Source organism: Pleurodeles waltl, chromosome 1_2 (genome assembly GCF_031143425.1).
Source record: "Pleurodeles waltl isolate 20211129_DDA chromosome 1_2, aPleWal1.hap1.20221129, whole genome shotgun sequence".
Lineage (NCBI taxonomy): Eukaryota > Metazoa > Chordata > Amphibia > Caudata > Salamandridae > Pleurodeles > Pleurodeles waltl.
The window spans coordinates 97,977,813-98,003,000 of NC_090437.1; the positions used below are offsets into that span (position 1 = coordinate 97,977,813).

A 25,188-nucleotide genomic window follows, 5' to 3' on the forward strand; every position below is an offset into this window, starting at 1 on the left:
TTGACTTTTCTTCCCTTTTCAAATGGTAACAGCATTGCAGCGTCCCTCGAAGTCCAGATTTAATAATTGCTGACTTCATTTCCGGGCTCTTTCCACCCTAGACTTTCCCCCCCTTTAGAAGCACAAGTTTTGAAAAGCCCCATATTAACTGGAAGGTGGGGCACTTCATTTTGACTTTTGAACAGCAGGGAAGCACTTTTTCCTAAGGACAAGCACCCCTATCTGTTCTGTCCCAGGGGCCCTGCACAGCTCACCTTCGGCGAATGTCTTCTCTTTCACTAGTTCACTCCGAACCGTGCGGTTGTGAACATCTGAGCCACATTATTTAGGCAGGTGAGTGGGATTTTAAACTCAGAACGCTGTGGTACTGGAGACACATTAAGAGGTTAACACGGAAACAGGGCACCGAGAGATTTTGGCAGAAACTGCAAGTTCCATGACTTTCAGCACATGCAACCTGCTGAACAGCATGTATACTCGTTTGTGAAATGTTTTACTGTTCCTTAGATACAGCCTCTGTGAAATTCGCTTTGTGAATAGATCATGTTCTGGGAAAGTTATCAAAGTGGAATGCTGTGAGTGCTGCACAAACTATGGAAAAAAGAAGGGGGCTCCGAATTTGACTGGAATACCTGCTGAGTTAAACACCCGCGCACAATAGTGATGCCATTTGCGCATTCAAGAATCTGCATTCTGCTAAAGTCTTAAATCACTGAATTAGCGAACTACCTTCTGCTTTAAGGCAGATAACAATGTATGCATTTACATTCCAATACAGCAGCATAGTACAGGTAATAATATAGTGTTCAAAGTAAGCGCTTTGTATATATATAGTTCTTTCTTCACGTAGCTAAAGATCCCGCGTGGCCACGCATTTCATTTGATATAGTAGAACAGAATGCTTTGATACACACACCACAGATCCCAGCTGCAAGGGGCTGGCCAATTTCCTTCAATAATGGACCAGCTGCCCCTAAGGGGATGTCATTATGGAAATGTCACATCTAACTAACAAACTCTTGGTATTCGAACAAATTGAAATAAAAAATGTCTTGTCCTGTTCCGTATGTATTAGTATATGTTATTAAACAAATCTTAGAAATTACGACCTCTTCTAGTTCAGCTGATCCCCAGCCAGCTACAAAAAACAAATCATGTACCAAATCTGCTAAATGCGAAGCCAAAGTTCTTCTAGGCTAGGGTGGGCTCTTAGATGCTCACTCTGACACTACTCCTGTTAAAATGAGAATCAAATGCCGCTGATCCATAGAAATATATTCTCATTTCAGAACTACGTTTGCAATGAAGAACTAAGATGGGAAGCTGCTCAGCACACTCAAGAGTATCGAAAAGCATCTGAAATCCAATCCAACTGATTCAATGGCGTTTCCTCGTTAAGAGGTATGGAGCCTGAATGTGTGGATGGTGGAGGGCCTCTTCTATCTATTTTAGAAGATGGTTGTGAAGTCGCCTATATATTGCCCATGCTCTCTGTATTTTTTGGCATGATTGACCACGCGGTCCAGGTTAATTTCCTGGACAAGCAGAAAATATCAACCTAGTCAAAGTATGGATTGTTTACAACATTGGAGCCGGACAGTGGCGAAGTGCAGAGTGCGGAGGCCTGGGCTCTGAGCAGCTGGAAGAGTCACATTTCGGCAGTCCAGTATCCCTGGTAGATTCTGGCTTCAGTAGACCCTGGCAGATTGCGGCTCTGAAGAGGTACAGCGCAAGTCACTGGGCATGACTAGGGGTGTTAGAAATCCGGTGTCGCATTAAGAGTTGCCCTCACGGAAGTAGCCGGCTCAGGCGCTTGTGGGGCTTGCATCTACAGCCACCCCCAGCCTTGTGGATCGTGGTAGTACACTTCCCTGGCACAGCGCTCAGCAATTTTCCACCAATTTAATACAGGCCTGCGGCATTCTTTTATTGATTATATTTTATGCAATATTGGGGCACTAATGTTATCCTCATTCTAGAAATACGCCTCAACTCATGGCGTGATCACTCACAGTTTTAAGTTACAATCGATCTTGATGTAGGTAAAAGGAGGGACAATAGAGTCTCCAGTTTTAGTACAAGCTCTCACAGTGTTTACGTTTGGAAATATGTGGTGAATGATATACTTACAAACTGGTTGTATGACCCTTCAAAAGTGCATCCTGAAAATAAATGTCGTTGCTTTTGAAGCTATTCTGTGCTCCTTGTGGGATACCTTTGCAACAAGATTGTAAGTCCCCTGGGTGGTTCCGAAGTTGTTGAAAAATTCCCCTATTTTTAGGCAAATACTCTCAGAGCAAATATTAGAAACAAAGCTCCAGTTTGATCTACAATCTATGGTTACTTTTTGTGATAAGGGTACATTTTGATTATTAATAGTCATAGTTTAGGTAAAGTTACCAAAAAAACTGATTCCAACGGATGAAGATACTAGGCGCTTGCTTTTCTGTTGAATTTTCGTGGATAAACTTGCTCATGTTATTTTTGAACCAAATAAGAGTCGGGCACAGGGACCATATGATATTCCAGCTTGTCTTGTCAAAGTGATCCTTACCTATGGGCTGGTATTTTGCAGATTACTGTTTGATGGATGCAAAGTAGTAATATCATCCCCGTCTATAAAAAAAGGGGATTGTAATCTTCCCAAAAATTATCGTCCAATTGCGCTTTTAGATGTCATGGGGAAGATTTCCACTAAATGTTTATTGAAGCATTTGGTTTCCTGGGTGAGTGCTGCTCAGCTCTTGCCTATCAAAAAGTCAGGCTTTTGGAAAGTTTGTTTTGCAATAGACAACATTGTTTTTTTGTATATGCTGAGTGAAAAGTATGTTAAAGTGTGGAAAATGAAGCTACGTGTGGCATATGTTGATTTCAGTAGTGCATTTGATTCTGTAGATTGATTAACACTGATATAAACTTGCGAGATTCAGCATTCCGGATGACTTGTTATGCCTAGTGATATTGCTTCATTCCGGTAATTGGCCAAAAGTACTTCTGGCCACTGGTAACAAATATTCTGATAAAAGTCCTGTAAACAATGGCCTCAACAGCTTTTATATTTGGCCTCTTTGTTATTTTCTCTTTCTAGTCTGATTTTCAATTTCTTTTAAGACAAGGTATTACAGATCCACCAAAATTTGTATCTAGGGAGGTTCTAACTTTGTTGAATGCTGATGACTTGATACTAATGTTATTTTCTCCCTGTTGGTTTACAGATGTAACTTGACATTTTAGCCTCCTTTACATTTGCATAAAATCTTTCCTTTAGTGCGAGGAAAACTAAAATGATGATAATGGGGGCTAGAGGTATTAATCCACACAGGTCTAGTTTTCTTTAACAGGGGAAAACTATAGGTGGTAAAAGAATATACATACTTAGGAGGGAGCATCTCTAACAACTTGTTATGGGTGCCGCAATGCACAATACCATTTTCTAAAACAAAGTTTATAGGAACCAGCCTTTTGCAATTTTTTAATGCACAGGGGAGGAGAGATGCTTTTAAAGGTGTACATAGCTAAATACCCCCTGATGCAATGTATGGTATAGAGGCAAGATTGCCTACCTCGCTGAAAAATCCAACCAACAATAAAACCGTTGACTGGAAACAATACCCATATGTTAGTTCTTCCAGCAAAATTAGAATGATTCGTCTGGAGCTGGGTCTGTCTGTAATACTTTATTGAGCTTATTCCCAAGTAATTCACTATTTTTTTTCAACTCAGACAATACGTTGAAAAAAGTAATCTGGTGAGAACTCGTGTGGTACAGCAAAGGGCTTCATACATTAGGGAATGCTTATAACCATAGTCTTAAAGTGATGGATTTGAATAGAAATGAGTTGCTATCATGTTTCACTAGTTGTGCTTTCAAGTGTCGCTTAAAAAAGGTTGCTATGTTTGTAAGATGTGGTGGGAGCCAATTTTATTTAAAGGCCAATCTGTCTCTTTTTTAAGATTATTTTATGAAATTTAGGTTCAATCAAATTTTGATTGGTGAAAATGTATTAAAAAGGAGGGGTTGTCTTCTCATCCTGGATGTAAACGTATTTAGAGACCCAACCCAGAAGGGGAAAACTTCCACAGAATGGTTTTTTTGTTAGAACCTTCTGGGTTGGGCCTCTAAAGACGTTTACTGAAGCTTCAAGGAGGATAGACCCTTCCCCTTTAACCCCCCATCTCCCCCTTTGTTTAGCATTGTCATCCTGGATGTCAACACTGTGGAGCTGCGAAACAGGATTTGAATAATGTTTTATTTGTTTGTCTCGGGCTTTTACTTCTCCAGGAAAAATATATTAATCCTGTTATTTCTAAGCACTTTGTAGTAATGCACGAGGAAACACTACCTATTGTTAAATCCATCCACAGTCCGTGCTTAATTTGTGCTTGTTGTTTCTGGTGCTGAGCACCGGCACTTATTTTTAAGGGCCGGGGCTTATTCTTCTGCCTCAATCATTTTCTGCGAGGAAAAGACACATATAGGAAATACGGAGGAAGAGAAAAACGGAAAAGCGTCAAAAAGGGAGAAAGTAGAAAGCTGCAAGAGTAAGCTGAAGGGGCAGGGAGTGGCTATAAATGGATTGAAGAGGCCCGAGATGGCTTCATGATTACTCTGCCTCAGTCTTCCTTGCTGCCACATTTGATTGCAGCAGCTGTGTAATTAAGAGGAGGGCTTTGGGCACCGGCACCTTTTTATTTACTAATTAAGCACTGTCCACAGTGAATGTTTGATAATATTCAATGAGGATTTTTTGATTGTTTCTTGCAGTGTAATGATCTATCTTTGTGTTTTTTTTTACAATCTGTGTTTTAACGTGCCATCTTTTATTGATGAATGTATTGAATTAACTTGCACACTTTTAAAATTTTGAATTGTATTTATGTCTTTTTTGTTTGTGGTTTTAAGTGTTTTTTATGGAAACACTGTAATGATTAATAATATCAAGATATCTATCTTCAGCTAGAATTAGGCATTCATTTAAATTAGAAGGCATCTTGTACAAGTGGGTACTTTTGCATCAAAATCAACAACAGTCAATGTGGGGTAGCTCAAAGCTCCACTCTAACTCTTCTCCTTTTTAATGTGTATCCCATTCTCTCTGCCCACGTAAGAGGCAGCTGAGATTTTGTCTGTCCACTGCATGAGCATGACACTATAATCCTTCTTGGTCCACATCAGGAGGCCATAAAAGACAACATTGTAATGGAACTCTTGGAGGAGGCTTTACTAGTGTGTAGATAAACATACTGTTCCTTTCTGGCAGCAAGACAGAGTTTCTGGTCTAACTAGTTGTAGTCTATATCAGTGAGTTAGTTTACTGAATTCTTTCCCAACTCTTGGAATACTTTTAGGAATTTTGATGGCATAGATTATATAAATTTATCAACCCAGCCAGAAACCAAGAAGGACAACAAGGTAAACCTACTATCAACTGGATACATTCAGCCATATTTTTCTTTCAGTAGACTCATAAAGTAATTCTCATCCATGCTGTTGTTTCACATTTTGACCAAAACGACCATAACTGTAGAAAAGTAGGATCTTTATGGCATGGTTGCCCCCAATTTTTGCCAGGTGTCCATGTGTTTTGACTACAGTACACTAGGTTCCTGCTAACCAGGACCATAATGCTGGTGTTCTCTACCCTAAGCATTTTGTACACCCCACAATTGACATACTGGTGTATCCCTGTAAGTCTCTAGTATATGGTACTTAGGTACCCAGGGCATGGGTACACCAGGGGTCCCCCATGGGCTGCGGCATGTATTATGCCACTCATGTGAGCCCATGCAAACTGTGTCTACAGGCTTATATTTCAGTTGTGGGCTACTAGGGTTGTAGAGATGTAGGGTGGAAAGTTAATCAAGCAATTAATAAACAATAGATTAATTGTTAATTATTTAATTGATTTTTAATTATGTAAAACATCAATCACTCAATCATAGTTTATATAGCGTGACAATGTCACCCCTAGGGGTATCTGAGTGCTGTGGGTGTGACGTCTCAGTTGAAAAGCCAGGTCTTAAGTTTCTTCCTGAAATCCGCCCGGGAGGGTTCTGTTCGAAGATGGAGGGGTAGGTCGTTCCAGGTCCTGACGGCGATGTAGGAGAAAGAACGAGTTCAGCTGCGGCGGATGCTGGGGTGTGTGCAAGGGCTAGTGAGGAGTAGGGCAGGTGTCTTGCGGGTAGGTGGAAGTTCAGCTGATGGCTGATGTAGGCCGGTCCTTTATCATGGAGAGCTTTGTAGGCGTGCACGAGAATTCTGAACTGGCATCTCTTCTGGATGGAAAGCTAGTGGAGGTTTCTGAGCTAAGGGTGATGTCGGTCCATTTGGGGAGGTCCAGTATGAGTCTGGCAGCAGCATTCTGTATGGTCTGGAGTCTTTTAAGGAGCTGTGTTCAGATATCGGCACAGAGGGCGTTGCTGTAGTTGAGGTGGCTGGTGACAAGGGACTGCGTGACAGTGTTTCTGGTGTTGACTGTGATCCATCTGAAGATTCAGTAGAGCGTGCGAAGGGCATGGAAGCAAGAGGAGACAACTGTGTTGATTTGTCATTTCATGGTCAGTTCACTGTTGAGGATGATGCATAGGTTGCGCGCATGGTCTGTGGGCGTGGATGTTTGTCTGAGTTCTTCTGGCGACCACCTGTGGTCCCATATGGCGGTGTTCTTCCCGAAGATCAGTACTTCTGTTTTGCCGGAGTTGAGTTTAAGGCAGTTGTCTTTCATTCAGTTGGCTTTGTTGTTCATGGCATTGCAGAAGTTGTTTCTGGTGGTGGAGGAGTCTTCGGTGAGCGAGAGGAAGAGTTGAGTGTCGTCTGCATAGGAAATTATGTTGAAGCAGTGGAATCTGACGATGTCCGTGAGGGGGTCATGTAGGTGGTGAACAAGGTGGGGCTGAGGGATGATCCTTGGGGTATGCCGCATAAGAAGTTATAGGGTCCAGAGGTGAAGGGAAGCACCCGGATGCTCTGTGTGCATGCTGTGAGGTAGGAGACGATCCATTTGAGGGCGTTTTGCAGAGTCTGCTAATGAGGGTGCGGTGGGAAATGGTGTCGGAAGCAGCAAAAAGGTTGTGGAGGATCAGGGCCACTGTCTCCCCGTGGTTGAGGATGGTTCTGATGTAATCTGTGGCAGCGATCAAGGCGGTCTCAGTGCTGTGGTTGGTATGTAATCCTGATTGGGAGGCGTCAAGTAGGCGCTTTTGTTCCGGGTATGCGGTAAGCTTTTTGTTGATGGCCTTCTCAAGTACTTTGGCTGAGTAAGGGAGCAGGGAAATTGGTTGATCATTTTTTTATTTTTCTGGGATTGGCGGAGGGTTTCTTTAGCTGAGTTCTGACCTCTGCGTGTTTCCAACTGTCTGAGAAAGGCGGCTGTGGTGATGGCGGTGTTGATGATGGTGGTGAGTTCTGTGCTGATAGGATCAGTTCCAAGGTTAAAAAACGGTGGGGGCAGATGTCAGTGGATGCCCCAGAATGAATGGATGAGATGATGGCCATGGTGCCCTGGGAGAGGAGCAGGGACCAAGTGGTGATCATTTGGCTGGTGTGTGCTTGTTGGACGAGGTTGAGAGCCGTAGGTTGAAGTTGTTGTAGATGATGGCAATCTTGTTGTGGTAGTAGTCCGAGAGGGTGTCGCAAAGTTCTTGAGAGGGGTGGATTGTGTTCTCTGTGGCTGCTGAGTTGGAGAATTCCTTCAGTATTTTGATGAGTTCTTTCATGTGGTAGGCTGCTGTATCGATGCATGGCTGTTTTCTTGGCTTCCTTGATGAGCCAGTGGTAGTTGCTGAGGGCTGCTTTGTGAGCGGCTCTGTCAGAGGGGTTCCTTGTGGCAGGCCATTGTTTTTTGAGTCAGTAACAGTTGTGCTTGGTGGTTCTGAGCTCTGGTGTGTACCAGCTGGATTGTTTTGAGGTTTTGGTGGCTTTTGCTGGTTTCATCAGAGCGACTCTGTTGGCGCCTTTGGTGATCCATGTAGAGAAGGTCTGGACAGCCTGGTTGAGGTCTGATAAAGCTTCAGGTAGGGTGGCGCTGAGGGCCTGTGTCCACTGTGTCTCCGTTACCTTGACCTAGTTGCAGTGGGAGGATCTGTGATGCTTGGGGATGGTGTTCTGAGCGTCAGAGATGGTGAAGTGAACAATGGCATGTTCGGTCCAGGTGAGCTCTGTGGTGGGGCTGAATGTGATTTTGTCGCTGGAGTTGAAAATGAAGTCAAGTGTGTGTCTGGCCTTGTGCGTGGGTTCAATAACCAGTTGGGTGAGGCTGATGTTGTTCCAGTCCTCCAGGAAAGAGGTAGAGTTGGTGTTGTTGGGGCTGTTGACGTGGAAAATGAAGTTGTTGAGTAGGATGTAGTGGTAGGACTCGATGGCTAAGGGGCGATGAGGTTGGAGACGGTGTTGCAGAAAGCCAGTCTGGGTCTGGGGGGGGTCTGTATATGAGGGTGCCTATTATTGTGGCCTTGGCGTTGGTCTGTAGTTGGAAGTTAAGGTGTTCCATGAGAGGTGTTGGGTCATCGTTGATGGCCATGCATCAGATGGTTTTCTTGAAGATGATGGTGATGCCTCAATGTTTGTTTATGCGGTCATAGTGTATCATCTTATAGTCGTCGGGTGTTGCAGTGGCGATGTTGGGGTTCAAGGAGGGGTTGAGCCATGTTTCAGTGATGAAGGCAACCTGAGGGGAAAGGGTGGTGATGGTATTCCAGATTTCCATGGCATGCTTGCAAAAGGATGTGGCTTTGAGCAGAATGCATTGAACCAGTTTCAGGTTGTTTGTGGTATTCTGGGTGGAAGTGGCGAGGATCCAGTCCGGGCTGGCTGCCCTGTGTTGCAGGAGAAGGGGCAATGGCGGCAGGTGAAAGGTCCTTTGGTTGATTGTGAGGGGGGGGGGAAGTGCAGCAGATGTTGCTACAGTGTCTGGGGTCCAGGGCCCAGAGATCCTTGGTGATATAGGGGTGGGTGGCGAAAGGTCCAGGGGTCCTGGTGCTGGGCATGGTCCATGCATGGACTGGCTGGGATGGCTTGCCTTTGGCTCGTCTTTGGTACACTCGCTGCGCTACCATGCTTTACCCTCCATTAAGTATGTCCTGGGGTGAGGGCAGGGCACCGGGTGTGGGGGGAGGGAAACAGCAGGAAGAGGGGAAAAAAGAAGCAGAAAAGGCAAAATAAAGTTGCAGAAAAGGCAGAAAAACAATTAGAAAAGGAACAGAAAAAGCAGAAAAATTAGCAGATGGGTAGAAAAGGCAGAAAACTTTCAGAAAAGGAGCAGAAATGATCAGAAAACAAGCAGGAAAGGCAGACAAATGAGCAGAAAAGGAGAAGCGAGTAGAGGGGGCACAAAGCGCAGCAGAGGGTAGCAGACTGCAGGGCAAGCTGGGCAGAACTGTCGTAGGGGGAGCTGGCACGAGGACCTAAAATATTAAATGCTGATTTTTTTAACTTATACCTTAGTTCCAGGGTGTTAGGTTTGTAGGTGTATAGGGTAGGAAGGTAATTAAGTAATAATTAACTATTAACTATTATTTGTAGACTAATTATTTAATTGAATTTTAAATGTGTAAATTGTGTAAACCAAATTTCTTTTCTTTTTTTATTTAGTTGTGGGATGCTAGGTTTGTAGGTGCCCAGGGTGGGAAGTGAATTACATTATAATGATTTAACAATAAATAATTATTTGTTAATTAATCATTTACTTTATTTTGAATATGTAAGTTGTATAATAGTTATTTTTCAGTTATATTTTAGGTGCGGGCTGCTTTATTCGTAGAAGTACAAGGTGGGAAGTTAATTAGTTAATAATTGAACAACAGTTATTCATTAATTGATATTTTTACTGAAAAGTAATTATGAAAATTGAATAATTGTTTTTAGTTTTTTAACACACATATATATTTATGGTAATCAATATATTTAAATTAAAAGTTTAATGATTTTTATACATTCACGGGGTTACTCATATATGTACTGTGTTTGTAGTGAAGTACTTTACCTACTCTTGCTTAGACTGTTGTAGGAATAGCAAAATTAACCTCCTCGGAATTCAACACTTTTGCTAAGGTTGCACTATTTGGAGTGGGACCCCTCCAAAATCCAACGCTTTCCATAGTGTTGCACAGACTGAAGTAAAAATAATTGATTTTACCTCCTCCAAAGTCCAACACTTTCACTACTGTTGCACTGTTTGGAGTAGGAATAGTACATTTTACCCTTCCAAAATCCAACACTTTCCATACTGTTGCATTGTTTGGAGTAAGAATAGTAAATTATGACTCTCCAAAGTCAAACACTTCCCCTTCTGTTGTGTAGACTGGAGTGGGAATAGTAAATTTCACCCCATTGAAGTTCAGGCTTTCACCTTCTGTGGCACTGACTGGAGTTGGAGTAGTAAATCTAACCATGCCAAAGCGCAACACTTTCCTTACTGTTGCATGAACTAGAGTGAGGTTAGTATATTTAATATTCTTAGACTCCAAAAGTTTTCATAATAGTGGTTAAATACATTTTATAGCATTGTTTATTTTAGTTTTTTTAATTTGAAAATTATTGATTTTCAATATTATTGTTTTTTATTTTGAAATTTATGATAATGTTTCTGTTATTTATTTGAACATGAGCGCTTTGGATTTTTCAATTTTTAATATTTTATTTATGGTCTACAATAATCAATACATTTTTTCCTCATTCAATTGTTTATATTTTACAGTTTTGTGGTATATGCATGTTTCAGCATACTTAATACAAATATCTATTTTACATTATATTGATTTTATTATCAATTTAAATTTATACATATATTTTCAAATTCACAAATGTAAAAAATATTTTACAATAATATAATTAAAAATAAATATCTGTATAAATTATAACATATACATTTCAAAAATAAAAATAAAACAATGTAAATATTTGATTAATTGTTTCACTATCTATAGATATATATTCATACGAATGTATAAACACATATATATGTGTGTTTGTGTATGTGTATATATATATATATATATATATATATATATAAAATAGTCCTAAATATCAGTGGGATACATTAAAATAACATTATGTTAAATTTATATAATAAAATATTTGACATTTCCTACTTTAAACTCTACATTAAAAACTCAATATGTTTGCCTATTCTTGGACAATACTTATGTCAATAATAGTTTTTCCTGCTATTTTTGTACTTATTATTCCAAGTATAGGAGCACGATACTGTGGGAAATTATATATTTTTTAACAATATTCTTTACCATGATATTATGTCAGTGATCTACTCTTTGCCCGCATTTTTGTTTTGTTAGTAATTGTTTTATATTGTATTTAGGATTCCCAGGGATAGGAATTCCTCAGATTTTTGCTTACTAATAACTTTGCTACATTTTGATGAATCTCCATGAACATTTGCAGACCTTTTCTATTTTCTACATTGGCTGAAGATGCAATGTTTTGTGGGGATTAGTTAAGGGTCTTGTGTGACATTATGTATTTATGGCAGGCTTCACTTTCCCCAATTGTTGAGTGCACCATGGCTGCGGGAACCTTATGTGTCTGATTTGAATGTACACAAGTTCACTTGTTAATTTGGTGGGATACTAGCCATGCTAGCACGTCGGAAATGCTATTGAAATAAATGAAGAGTAACCAATTATGCCCCAAGCTGTTGGTTGATTATTGCAGGGCAACTCTTGTTGGAGAAAAGCTGCCAACAACTCGCCAGGGCTGCTTTAAGTCCACAAGAGGAACACAAGTCCATCGCGCTGAGGCTCCCTTGGTTGGGGCTTTACAGTATATACCTCCATCAGTCGAAGACCACAGTTCCTATGATAGGGGGACCACATTGATTGGGGTTTGTGAGGTGCAGCAGTGAGGTGAGCCTCGTGTAAGAAATAAAATTTACAGCATGAGTGAAACAGAAACCAGATAAACTAATAAAGGACCCCAGATCGGATGGTGAAAACGTTTGACAAACTAAGCTTCCAAACAGAAATGCCAGCACTTTGAAAATACAAACAAGCAGAGCGCAAGCGCTGTGCAGGTCAAACCTTAAAAAATAGTTCCCTAAAAGCAGATGGAAACAGTACTTGGTGGACAGGATACTGCGCTCATGAGGATCAATATGAGGAAAAACAGGTAACAGTACGCTACAGCCAATAGAAATGGAGGAAAACTAAATGGCAAGCACAGGAACCAATGCAAAGCAAAGGGGCGAGATGTAAGTAACTTTTAAGATTTATATTAAATACAATAGATTTCACAAGCACAGCTCATGTGCTGTGCAGGTGAAACCAAATGAATACTGTGGCCAAACTGTTGTGCTTATTCAGATCAGTTCCTTTCTTTTGTTTATAGGTTTCTGAAACCTTGAATCTGCTATTGGTAGTTTTTTATGGCTCTATCACACATCAAGGACAGCTATTACCTTAATATTTGAAAAATGCAGCAAAGATAATGTTGGATAAAATTGATTTAATAAAACTTTTGAAAAACAGTCAAACATATATAAAGATTTGGGGGGTTTATAATATTCTCAGTAACAGTAAGAATTTAGGCTATAATTTATTTGAAGAAGAAACTGCTGTGACATTAAACATGAGGTACGTTAGCTTCAGGCTCATCAGTCCATGGTGAAACCACTTCAAAGTATCAAATATGGTGCAATATTCTGTACAGAAAACCTTTAAATCGAAGTGTAGGAGTGATTCTAATGCACTTTATGCAATCATGCAGATATATTTTATGTGTTTGTGACTGAGGGCCCTATTATGAGTTTGGCAGACAGAAAACTCCGTCCACCAAACTCTTGACAGGGTGGCTGCTGCTTATACGGCGACCTCCCCGCCAGAGCTATTATGGGTTTCCTGCTAGGTTGGCGGGCAGAAACCTAAGTTTCCACCTGCTGGCCTAGCGGGAAACAGGGTCCAACACGGTCTCTGGCTCATAATTCTGTCGCCTGCAGAGTGCACCAGGACCCTCACAATGTTCACTGTTCGCAAAGCAGACAGTGAACACTGCGATGGTGCTGGCCGGTGGGGCCCTTCTCACGTTCTCCGCCAGCCTTTTAATGGTGGTGCTACCTCCATGAAGCTGCTGGCAGAGAAGGGGATAGTAATCTCCAGAGCAGCACTGCTTACAGCGCTGCCCTGGCGGATTAGGACCGCCACCATCCTCCAGACCGCCAGGATTGTAATGTGGCGGTCGGACCACTGCATTGGTGGAGGTCCAGACCGCCATCGCGAATGTGGCGGTCCATAGACCGCCACACTCGTAATAAGGCCTTAGGAGAGTGTTAGACTAAAGTTACAGCAGCTATTGTGGATTTTATACATGATTTAATTTTTACAACTAAATGTATTAAGTTTGTAACGTGTCACGAAGTTCCTCATAAGCATATATTCTTTCTATTTATTGCTACTGCCGTAGCAAGATTGTGCCTATGTCTAGATTGGATAAATCATAATTTTTCCAAGCATAGAGAAGTGGTGGAATCGGATATATCACATGTGAATTTGTGGCAGCATTAAAACGTGTCAAAGATTGTCAAAAAAAGAAGCGGTTCATCCTGAAATGTGGACTTTTTAGTAATTATATTGATAATTATATAGAAAGCTATTAGAATTAATGTTATTGCTTAACTAAACTATTAATTTATAGAATTTAAACAAATCTGGCTGCAGACGAAGTCTACGTTTATAGTCACTGACTTTTTCCAATGTGCACTATTTTGTTATCCTCCGTAAAATTAAAATAAAACTCAGCTATATGGATCTCCCTCTACACATCCTCGCAGATTGAGAACTCATTATCTAATCCTGCTTCCACATCTCTCCTCATGCACTACTTATAAACAAAGTCAAACTTAGTTAATTAAACTCTTATTTGTCATCCAACTCACATCTACGCGTATCATCACTATACATCATAAAATACCCATCAGCATTAGTTATATTATTACAGTAATGTAATCCAATGCACCACCTGCTTTTAGTAACGCACCCTGATTCATGCTACTATCACTGATAGCAAATGTCACAGCCGGCATTACCTGTAACACTTGACAAAGTCAGAGTGGAAGTAACTTTTTATGACTAAGAATGACAGCAACCTTTGGCATACCTGAGATCCTCTAACTGAACAAATCTGTCAGAATTAAGAGCTCTAGTAAACTATACTAACATGTGGCCCCTTAGACCCTATGAAAGTTTGATCAACTTCTAATATGTTATATCCTCAAGGTGCCATTAGCTTGGGATTCATGAACACTTCACAGGTCAGTAACCTGAGATACCCTAGTCCGGTGGAGAGAGGCACTAGTCCATGATACATCAGAACCTCAAATATCAGCATTGTTCTGTGACACCTGAGATCCTCTGTGGGGTACTTCTATTCATACCCGAGATCCTGACAGAACGGGCCTAGCATATATTATCAGAAATCCTCTGGGAGTGACACAAACATGTTAACCTGAGACCCGCACTGTGAACCTCTGATAACAGAGAAGTTCAGTAAACAATGAACAATTTTAACATGTAGGAAAATGCCACTGTTGGCATGGTCACCCCCCACTTTTCGCCTAGTGTTGATGCCAGCTTTGATTGGAAGTGTGCTGGCACCCTGCTAACCAGGCCCCAGCGCCAGTGTTCTTTTCCTAAAACTGTACCTTTGTTTCCACAATTGGCACAGCCCTGGCATAGTTAAGTCCCTTATAAAAGGTACCCCTGGTACCAAGGGCCCTGTGGCAAGGGAAGGTCCTTAAGGGCTGCAACATTTATTATGCCACCCTCAGGGACCCCTCACTCAGTACATGCACAGTGCTTTGCAGCTTGTGTGTGCTAGCGGGGAAAAAAGACAAAGTCGACATGGCACTCCCCTCCGAGTGCCATGCCCACAAACCACTGCCTGAGGCATAGTTAAGTCACCCCTCTAGCAGGCCTTACTGCTCTAAGGCAGGGTGGACTATACCACAGGTGAGGGCATAGCTGCATGAGCACTATGCCCCCACAGTATCTAAGTCAATTCTTAGACATTGTAAGTGCAGGGTAGCCATACTGAGTATATGGTCTGAGAGTGTGTCATTACGAACTCCACAGCACCATAATGGCTACACTGAATACTGTGAAGTTTGGTATCAAACATCTCAGCACAGAAAAACCCACACTGATGTCAGTGTGGGGTTTATTGAAAAATGCACACAGAGGGCATCTTAGAGATGCCCCCTGTATGTTAGCCCTACTGCTAGTGCAAGGCTGAGCGGTCTGTGCCAGCCTGCCATTTCCAGACGAGTTTCTGACCACATGGGGTGAGTGCCTTTGTGCACTCTGTGGTCAGAAACGAAAGCCTGTCCTGGGTGGAGGTGCTTCACACCTCCCCTGCAGGAACTGTAACACCTGGTGGTGAGCCTCAAAGGTTCAAGCCTGGTGTTACAGTGCCCCAGGGCACTCCAGCTAGTAGGGATGCCCGCCCCCGGACGAGCCCCGACTTTTGGTGGCAAGTCCAGAGGGATAATGAGAAAAACAAGGAGGATTCACTCCCTCAGCCAGGACCACCCCTAAGGTGTCCAGAGCTGGAAGTGACTCCCTCCTTGAGAAATCCTCCATCTTGCTTTAGAGGATTAGAACCAATAAGGATAGGGATGTGCCCCCCTTCCCAGAGGGAGTGGGCACGAGAAGGGTGTAGCCACCCTCAGGGACAATAGCCATTGGCTACTGCCCTCTGACCCTAACACACCCCGAAATGTAGTATTTAGGGTCGACCCTGAACCCAGCTCTTCAGATTCCTGACAACTTCAAGAAAGAATAAGGACTGCTGAGCTGAAAACCCTGCAGAGAAGAGAAGGAGACAACAACTGACTCGGCCCCAGCCCTACCGGCCTGTCTCGTGCTTCGAAAAGCTGCAAGAAAAAAAAGCAACGCATTCTGCAGGACCAGCGACCCCTGAAAAGCCTCGAGGGGACTGTCTGCACCACTGAGGACCAAGAAACACCCGTGGACAGCAGACCTGACCAAAACAAAGACAAAGAAACCATCTTTAAAGGGACTCTCACCTCACTCCAGAAGCGTGAGTCCAACTACTCTAGAGAAACCAACTAGCCAGAGAGGATCCCCAGGCAACTCCGACGACGTGTCCACTCTGGGCTGACCTCTCTACACCCCCACGAGGACGCCTGCAGAAGGAAGATATCAGTAGCCTGGAGAAGCACTGCACCCGCAGCCCCCAGGCCCGAGAGAAACTGACCACCAGTGTGTAGCAACGACCAGCAGGCAGTCCTCACCCTTGCCCAGTCAATGGCTTGCCAGAGAGGCCCCCCAGTGCCCTGCCTGCAGTGCCTAAGTGACCCCTGGGTCCCTCTATAGAGCTCTATTGAGAACTCTACGCCCTGTTTGCACACTGCACCCGGCTACTCCCGTGTCACTGAGGGTGTGGTGTTTGTGCCTACTTGGGGCTCCTCCACTACTCCTCCAAACCCTCCTGGTCGGCCCTCCGACAAAGCGGGTACTTACCTGCAAGCAGTCTCGACCCGGAGTACCCCCTGTCTCCATAGAGGCCCACTTTATTTTGGCTACTGTTTTACCTCTGCACCTAACCGGCACTGGGTTGCTGGTGCTGGGTGTTTGGGGTTATCCTGAACCCCCCCAAAGGTGGGCTACCTATGCCTTGGAGATTGAGCCCGTAAGTTTGTTACGTACCTCAAAAACTGAACTTTACTTACCTTCCCCAGGATCTGTTGAAAATTGCAGTGTCCACTTTTAAAATAGCTTTTTGCCATTTTAAAGAAAACTGTGTACATTGTTGATTCCATTCAAAGTTCTAAGTATTACTGTGTAAAGTACCTTTCATTTAATGTACTTACCAGCTAAATGAATCTTGTGGTTCTAGAAATAAATTGACAAAAGAATATTGTTCTATATAAAAACCTATTGGCCTGGAGTTAAGTCATTGAGTGTGTGTTTTCACTTATTGCTTGTGTGCACAACAAATGCTTAACATTACCCTCTGATAAGCCTAACTGCTCGACCCAACTGCCTCAAATAGAGCATTAGTATTATCAATTAATGTCCCTGTCAAGCTTCTTGGGGAACCCCTGGACTCTGTGCACACTATGGCCCTCATTACGACCCTGGTGGTCGGCGGTAATATGGTGGAAAGTACTGCCAACAGGAGGCTGGCGGTACTTTCCACCATATTATGACATTGGCGGTTTGGCTTCCCGGAAATCGCCAATGTAGCACACCGACCGCCACAGCGGTAACAGCCGACGGTCTGGAGATATCAATTTCCAGCCCGGCGGCCGTCACTGTACCCTCCTGCGGGATAATGACCCCACCTACTGCCATGATTTCCATGGCTCCCTACCGCCACAAAAACCATGGCGGTAGGCACTATCAGTGACAGGGAATCCCTTCCCTGTTACTGATAGAGGTCTTCCCCATCCCCACCCCCCTCCCCAGATCCCCTCCATTCCCCCCTTCCTCTCCAAACCCCCTGCCCCCTACATTCACGCCCTCCATCACAAACGCATACACACACCCATTCCCACATTCATCCACGCATGCATACATCCATTCACACACACATCCACACAACACAACATACACGCACTCACACCTCCATACATGCACACACATTCAACACGAAACACACACCCGCATACACGCACGCACAAACATTCAAACACACCACACACACACACACAACACCCCCCACATCCCTCCTCTGTTGGAGCACCCACGTACCTGTGTTTAGGGGGCCCTCTGGCACGAAACGGAGCACTGCTGCCACCAGCAGCGTCCGCCAGCAGAACACAGCCAGACCGTATTATGGGACATAATACAGCTGGAGGCGGTCTACTGGCGTGGCGTGGCGCTGCTGGTGGCAGCAGCGCCCCCTTACCGTCATCCACCAGCGTAGCCACAGCCGGATTTCCGTCATCCTTCTGGTGGAAATCTGGCTGTGGTCATAAAATGGCAGACAGCTGGTAGCCGCAGCGACGGTCTTTTGGCGGCCGTCACCACGGCAGCAGGCAGTTTTTACCACCAATATCATAATGAGGGCCTATATCTCATTTTGATGCAGTATATACAGAGCCAGCTTCCTACAACATGTGAAACCTCAAACCTGTTATTAAACTAACACGTGATATCTGAGATAGTCTGTGAATGATACTAATATGAAACCCAAGACCTGAAGATACACTAAACTGCAGTCGTGGCTCTCTGGTGTTAAATGGGGCAGGGGCACGCACGGGGGGAGGAGGGAGGGTAGAAGGGTGGAAGTATTAATAAAATAATTTTTTTTAAAAAAAAGTTACCGGAACACCATGCTCCACCACCGTTGCCGGGTCTCTTCAACATGCTGCAGGCACAGGCTCCCACCCAGCCCTGAGGCCAATCCTGATGCTGCTCAGAGAAGCATCAGGATTAGATGGGAGCGCCTAAGTCAGGGTGCTCCCAGGCAGACTGGAAGCCTGTGCAGGTTCTCTCCAGCCCGGCAACGCAGTGCTGGGCTGGAGAGAGCACACTGCACATGTGTTTGGCTGGCCTGAGACGGCCGCCCAAACATACATGCGCTCTGAGGGGGAGGGCTGTGCTCTCCCCCTCACTCCTCGTCAGCCCCATGGCCCGCCCCTTTACAAGGAAATGATAATATACACTGTTTATTATCATTTCCTTGTAAAGGTTTTGCAACTGCCGCTGCTGGCAAGCAGCAACACTCTTCCGCCCTAATGGAGGAGCCGCCACTGCTAAACTGTCATCCCAGAAATCCCCTCTTAATGACCCAAACATAAAATTCAAAAGACGCAGAGTTACACTTGCCCGTGATCCCAGGCAGCTGTGGATAACCCTAACTTTTAAAACCTGAGACCAGCAGTTACACTAACCTTGAATGCCAGTGATGTTCACTGAATAAAACTAATATGAAACTTGAGACATGCAGGATTACACTTACCAGTGATCTGAGAGATCTCCTTTAGATGACAGGCCAAACCTGAGACCTGCAGTTGCACTAACCTCTTATACAAGAGATGTTCATTGAATTACATCAATGTGAAACCTAAGACATGCAGGGTTGCACTTACCTGGGATCCCAGAAATCTCCTGTGCATGCCACTAACATGTGAAACCTGAAACCAGCAGTTACACTAATCTGAGATACCAAAGATGTTCATTGAATAAAACTAATGTGAAACCCAAAACCCGCAGTTACATTAACATGTAATCCCAGAGATCTCCTTTGCATGACATTAACAAGTGAAACATGAGAGCAACAGATTTACACTAACTTGTGATACCAGATGTTTTTGGTGAATGACACTAACATGTGAAACCTGGGATAAACAAAGTTACGCTAGCCCCTGATATCAGAGATATTTGGCAAAGAACAATGAATGAAACTTGCGACACACAAAGTTACACTAGCATGTACTACCTTATGTTCTGTATGAATTACCCTAACAAGTAAAACCTGAGACCCAGAGAGTGACACTGATCTGTAACACCTGATGACTAACATGTGAAACCTGAGAATCGCAGATTTACACTAGCCTGTGATACCGGAGATATCCTGTGGCTAACATGTGAAACCAGAAACCCACAGTTACACTAACCTGTGATGCATGGGATCTCCTTTAAATTACAATAACGTGAAACTTGGAACCACTGTTACACTATTTTGTAATAACGTAGAACATCTGCAAATGTCTGTAACATGTGAAACCTGAGACGCACAGTTTCAGGAATCTGTGACACCTTTGTTTTTTGGGGATGGCACCAAGGCATGAAATCTGACCTAGGCAGTTACGCTAACCTGTGACACCTGTGAGCCCACATGAATGGCTTGCCATGAGATACTATACTTCCAAGGTGAATGCCAAACAGGGATTTCCAAGACTTGAAATGTTTGATCACCTTTGTGTGGCACTGTATAACACTAGATAAGATCCTCAGGAAATGCCACTAATCTGGGGCACCTGAAATAAAGTGGTACCAATGAACGAGTTACTTACCTTCGGTATCGCATTATCTAGTAGGTACAGGATCCAGCCGCAGATTCCTTCCTTTAGAATCTTCCTCAGGTACAAGCCTGGATCTGGAAACTTTTATACCCATAAACATCTGCGCCTTGGAAGAGGGTGCCGTGCGACTCCGTTTTCACATCGTCTACCAGATGTGACATCAACAGAATCCATATAACACCTTCAGCAACGCACCAACGTCAGTCCATTACTTTTTACACGCTCAAAACATGGAGCCACACATAAAAACTGCCTGTGAAAACATTGTGCTTTGAACAAAAGACACCCTTATGTCAAATAATCACTGAATTCTTAATTCTAAGCGTTGATTTCCCTAACAAAATCTACTGAGACAAAAGAGGACTCAGTGAGGAGGATCTTTAAGGAATCTGTGGCTAGATCCTGTCTCTACCAGATAATGCGTTACCGAAGGTAAGTAACTTGGTCATCTGATATAGACATCTAGCCGCAGATTTCTTACTTTAGAATCAGATACCCAAGTGCAGTAACCTTAAGGAGGGACTGCAAACTGAGTCTTTTGAAAAAGTCTCTAAGTATCACAAAGCTGGTCTAAAGCAAGAGAAAAAGACCGGACAATCATTATAATTAGGGTGAGTGATAGTATACTCTATGAGATCAAAACCTGTGGAAGGAACCACAGGTAAATAAAACCATAAGACATTAAAAACATGGGAATAAATGTATCCATGTTAGTACGCCAAATGCGTGTCAGTAGTGACTCAACAACATTTAAAATTTCCAAGCAGAAGAAAACTGGTACAGTACAATAGGAATAGACCATGCATTTATAAAAATACCTATGAGAAAATACATCCTTATTAGTAAAAGAACTGTGTAAAGGACCACAGTAATTAAGGTTCAGAAAAGCGTTAATAGCATGGATATAGCATCACCCATGTTCGATACCATTAAAAATCTGTTCCTAGAACATAACTGGCCTAAAGCACAGCAAAATGATCAGGCTTTCATAATAATGTAGGTAAGCCTTACATATTTCACGGCCTAAGATCCATGGAAGGAGTCATGAACATTCAAAAACATAGAAAAATGAAAAGCCATGTTAGAATGACCAATCAGCGTTCGAGGCGAAATAACAGAATGAATATTAAATCACTCGCTCTCCTAAGGGGATGTAAACCCATGCATGAACACGTCAACACTGTGGAAAAGACCACAGCAATGATATCACAAAGATAAAGAAAATATGAGTAATAAAACTCTACCAATGACCAGAGGACAGTATTGCCTAATGAGGGGATGAATACAAATGTATTTGTTCTTATATGTAGATCTAAACTGCATGTTCTACCCTGTTGGAACACAGAGCAGCATAACATGTCATTGAGCAATGCCTCTTACCATGTAAAGGTATATTGTACCAGATCTGCACTATAAGGCACAGATAGAATGTTTATCTCTTGCAGGTAAAGCATACAGTCCCTCTTTAAGAAGGAGTTGAAGAGAACAAAAGCTACCATTTGGCATATAAATATACTATTCAGCAGCAGGAAAAGTAGCTACAGAATATAAAACATCTACAAGATATTTTCAGTATATATACCTACTGACATAGGAATATAATACACAAATACCTATGTAGTAACAAAAGAAATCTATATAGAAATATATATAATTTTTTTCAAAGGGGGACCTTGGTATATTGGCAGAAACCAAGGTGAATATGTGTAGGACGCTGGCACTCTATATAGTGCACTAACATTAAGTATGCTGTACAAAGAGTCTAGTGGATCCCCAATTAGAATTGCAGAGGCAAAGATACAAAGAACGAATGCTCTATTTGTGATAGTGGTAGGGGACATAGGTGCACTTTTAGTCCTCTTCTCCTGAGCCCAGGGGTGATGAATGCCGGGGTATCTTTAGGTGTCGGGTTTTTCACAACCAGGAGCACTCGCGGTGAGGGGGTCCTGTGTGTTGAGACTGCAAGCGTCGCTTGGGAGTCCGGCAGGGGTGGAACCAGGGTGGACTCAAGCTCTTAGGAGCCGGGGGACATTGTTGGCACCAGTGACCCACCTCATCTGGGTTTAGGGGTCACGGGTGCAGTGTTTGCTGTAGCTGTTGGATTTTCTCTCTCCACAAGCCTGTGGGAGAGAGGGCCTGCATGCAGAGGCTGCAGACATCTCGGCAGAGTTCAAGATGGGTGAGTTCACACTGGATTCTGTCTTTGGGCAGCTGGGGACCTGCGTTGGCACCATTGGTTGGTTTCACCTTGGGTCGTGACGTCGCAAGCAGTGGTCACTTCTAGTGTCAGAGTCCAGCAGCTCCAAAGTCTTTTCTTTGGAGTTTTCTTCTTGAAGGGCGAGTCCGCTGCCCATGGGAGACTTGAGTCTTTATTGAAGGCTGAACGAGTTGACTTCTAGTGCAGGATTCTTCGATGTCAGCAGGCAGGCTGTTGGAGCTGGTTCTAAGTCAGCTGCTTCTTCTTTTCCCCTTCTGCAGGTGCACCTCTTCTTTGTCCGGGTCTCATTAGGTTGTCGAAATCTGAGTTCAAGGGTTCAGGGGTGCCACCGAAATACTCAATTTAGGGGGGTTACACGGACTCCCAGGGGATAGCCAATGGGGTGACCACCTTTAGGGTGACTACACCCTTCTTATGACCACTTCTGCTGGGAAGTGAGCATAACCCTAACCCTAGTGGCCCAATTCCTTCCAAGCAATATGGATGACTTTAAAAAGTAGTGTCCACTTCAGCTCATCCACAATAGGGATGTGACTGGCATGAAGTGGGCACTCCTCCTAATTTAACTCATTTTGCTGCCAAAAGTGGGGTCAGCACAGGGGGATCGGTCATCTCCGCCATTTGGAGAGACTTCAGTTGCATTACAAAGGCAGCAAGGCCTTTGAAGCTCTCCACCCTAGGGGGTCCATCCTGGCTGGGAGAGGAGGTCACACCTCTGCGCAGAAACATTTGTCTTAGGCCCTCGAGAGCACTGGCTTTCACATTGGAGGGCCAGAAAAGCATCTGTGGTGGCTGAACTGGTCAGGACCAGCCAGCCAGCATGCTAGTAGCTGGTAGGTTTTCAAGGGACACCTCTAAGTTGCCCTCTGTGTGTATTTTTTAATAAATCCATCACTGGGGTCAGTGAGGGTTTATCATTCTGAGATGTTTGATACCAAACATCCCAGGATCCAGAGAAGCCATCATGTAGGTGGGGAACGCATAATGACGAGTGTCCAGCACATGCATTTAAAATGGCTCTCCTGTGCACTTACTATGTTTGAGAAACGACAAACACATAGCAGGGGCATAGCTGCTTGTGCAGACATGCCCTCACATGTAATACAATGCACCCTGTCTTAGGGCTGTAAGGCCTGCTAGAGGGATGACTTACATATATTGCATGCAGTATTTAGGGGACATGACACACAGGCTGTGTGTCATGTTGTGTTTTCAGATTTGGGAGCTCCTTGTCAAGCACCTTGCAATGGCAGTCTCCAAAAGGTTGGTACTGGGTCCCTCAGAGTGGCACAAGTTGTGCTGCAGCTCTGACTGCCCTCTGTAGTACCCATGTCCTAGGTACCAGAGGTACCATTTACTAGGGACTAACAGGGGGCTGAAGAGCCTAGTCACTTGGGGATCAAGTGACCAAGTGTGCTGTCTTAGGGAAGGAACACTGGCACTGGGGGCCTGGTTAGCAACCCAGTGCACTTCAGTCGAAGTTGCATCTAAAAAACAGGCAAAAAGAGTGAGGTACGGCAACCAGAACCCAGCTGCCTACAATATGGGACTCATATATTGAATAAGACTCATCCACAGATGAACTAGAAATGTTCTTAATTACACAAAACTGAAAATAATTGCAAGATTCTTAAATAAAAAGAATACTGATTTTGTATGTTCCGTATTATGACAACACTTATTAACATTGTTAACCTAACCTACAACAAGTAGAGTCAGGCCACTCTGAAAACAGTTGTATGTAAGCAAGGCATAAACACTTAAATGCACAACAGATATAAATATCTTCATAAAGAAGAACATCCCTGAAGAAGGTAAAACTCTTTGAAAAGAAGAACATTTTTTTATGCAAACACAGAAGCGATGAGTAACTCCTAAGAGTCACTCATATTAATATTATATACAAGAGAATGAATAAAATCTGCAAACTTCTCAATGAAGACCCATGATAGCTTGACATAAGCCATGAAAAAGAAGCAGAATGTTAAAAATCATGAACATACAAAAGTCTGCATATAAGTGTAGAAAATCCAACAAACTATGATGGCTATCTGATATAAAAACCTTTAAGACCAAAACAAAGGAAGTCTTGAAGTCTCCAAGATGATCTGATTTCCAATATGTCAAATCTACCAAAAGTAGAAATTTGATGTTATCATATAATCGGTACAGTAGAACGTACATAACAAATGTAGAACTGCAGCTACCTTGTTTGATAGTTCAAGAAAGATTCAGGAAACGGACACCTTTATTGTCGTATAATCTTTATAAAGAACCCTAAGGTGGCATTACCAACTAGAAGAAGGAAAAGAAGAACTTCTTCACAACAACCACATTGTTTTAATAATATACTGACACTCCTATGGAGTTGTTAATATTACAAGTTCCCTATAAGGGATACTCGACCTTATGAATACAAGATGTCACTTTCTGCAGAGGGAGCAACTCTGCCCATCAAATTAAATGCTCACTGGGCATACAAAACAGTACTCTACTTAGAGTAAGGTACATACTGTACTTAGAGAAAGGTATTGACTCTTGAGCAACTGCTTTTCTTCAGAGTTAAGTAAACAACATTATATCAGGCAAAAAAAAAATTGTTAGTAAGCTGTCAGTGACAAGCTTGAAATGCAGAACTACTACTTTCACACCAAGTAATAAAGGATAATAAAAGTAGCCTTGAAACATGTGGCATGAAACCTCCTGCATAGGGTTCTAGGAGGCTATGCCAATACTTTAGACTTACCTCCTGATGTCAGTGGAGAAAGACGTTGACAAGAACGACTCCTTGATCAGGCCCGGGACCGGACTTCGGTATGAGAAGGAGAACATGACTGACATGAAGATTGGGGCGGCTCTGACATAAACACCACTAGAAGCTTCAAACGGTGCGCCCACAGAGCCTTCGGACGGAGACGCCAGCATAAGATGCACTCTTTGGCGTCATGATGCTCTCCCAGGCACCACATA

At 43.2% G+C, this 25,188-nt stretch overlaps 1 protein-coding gene across 2 annotated transcripts in view; it reads right to left on the bottom strand.

Moving 5' to 3' along the window:
* The window catches only part of DNAH6 (dynein axonemal heavy chain 6), a 1,211,389-nt gene that overhangs the window by 320,015 nt on the left and 866,186 nt on the right, over positions 1–25,188 (bottom strand). The gene's annotated exons all lie outside the window — the stretch shown is intronic.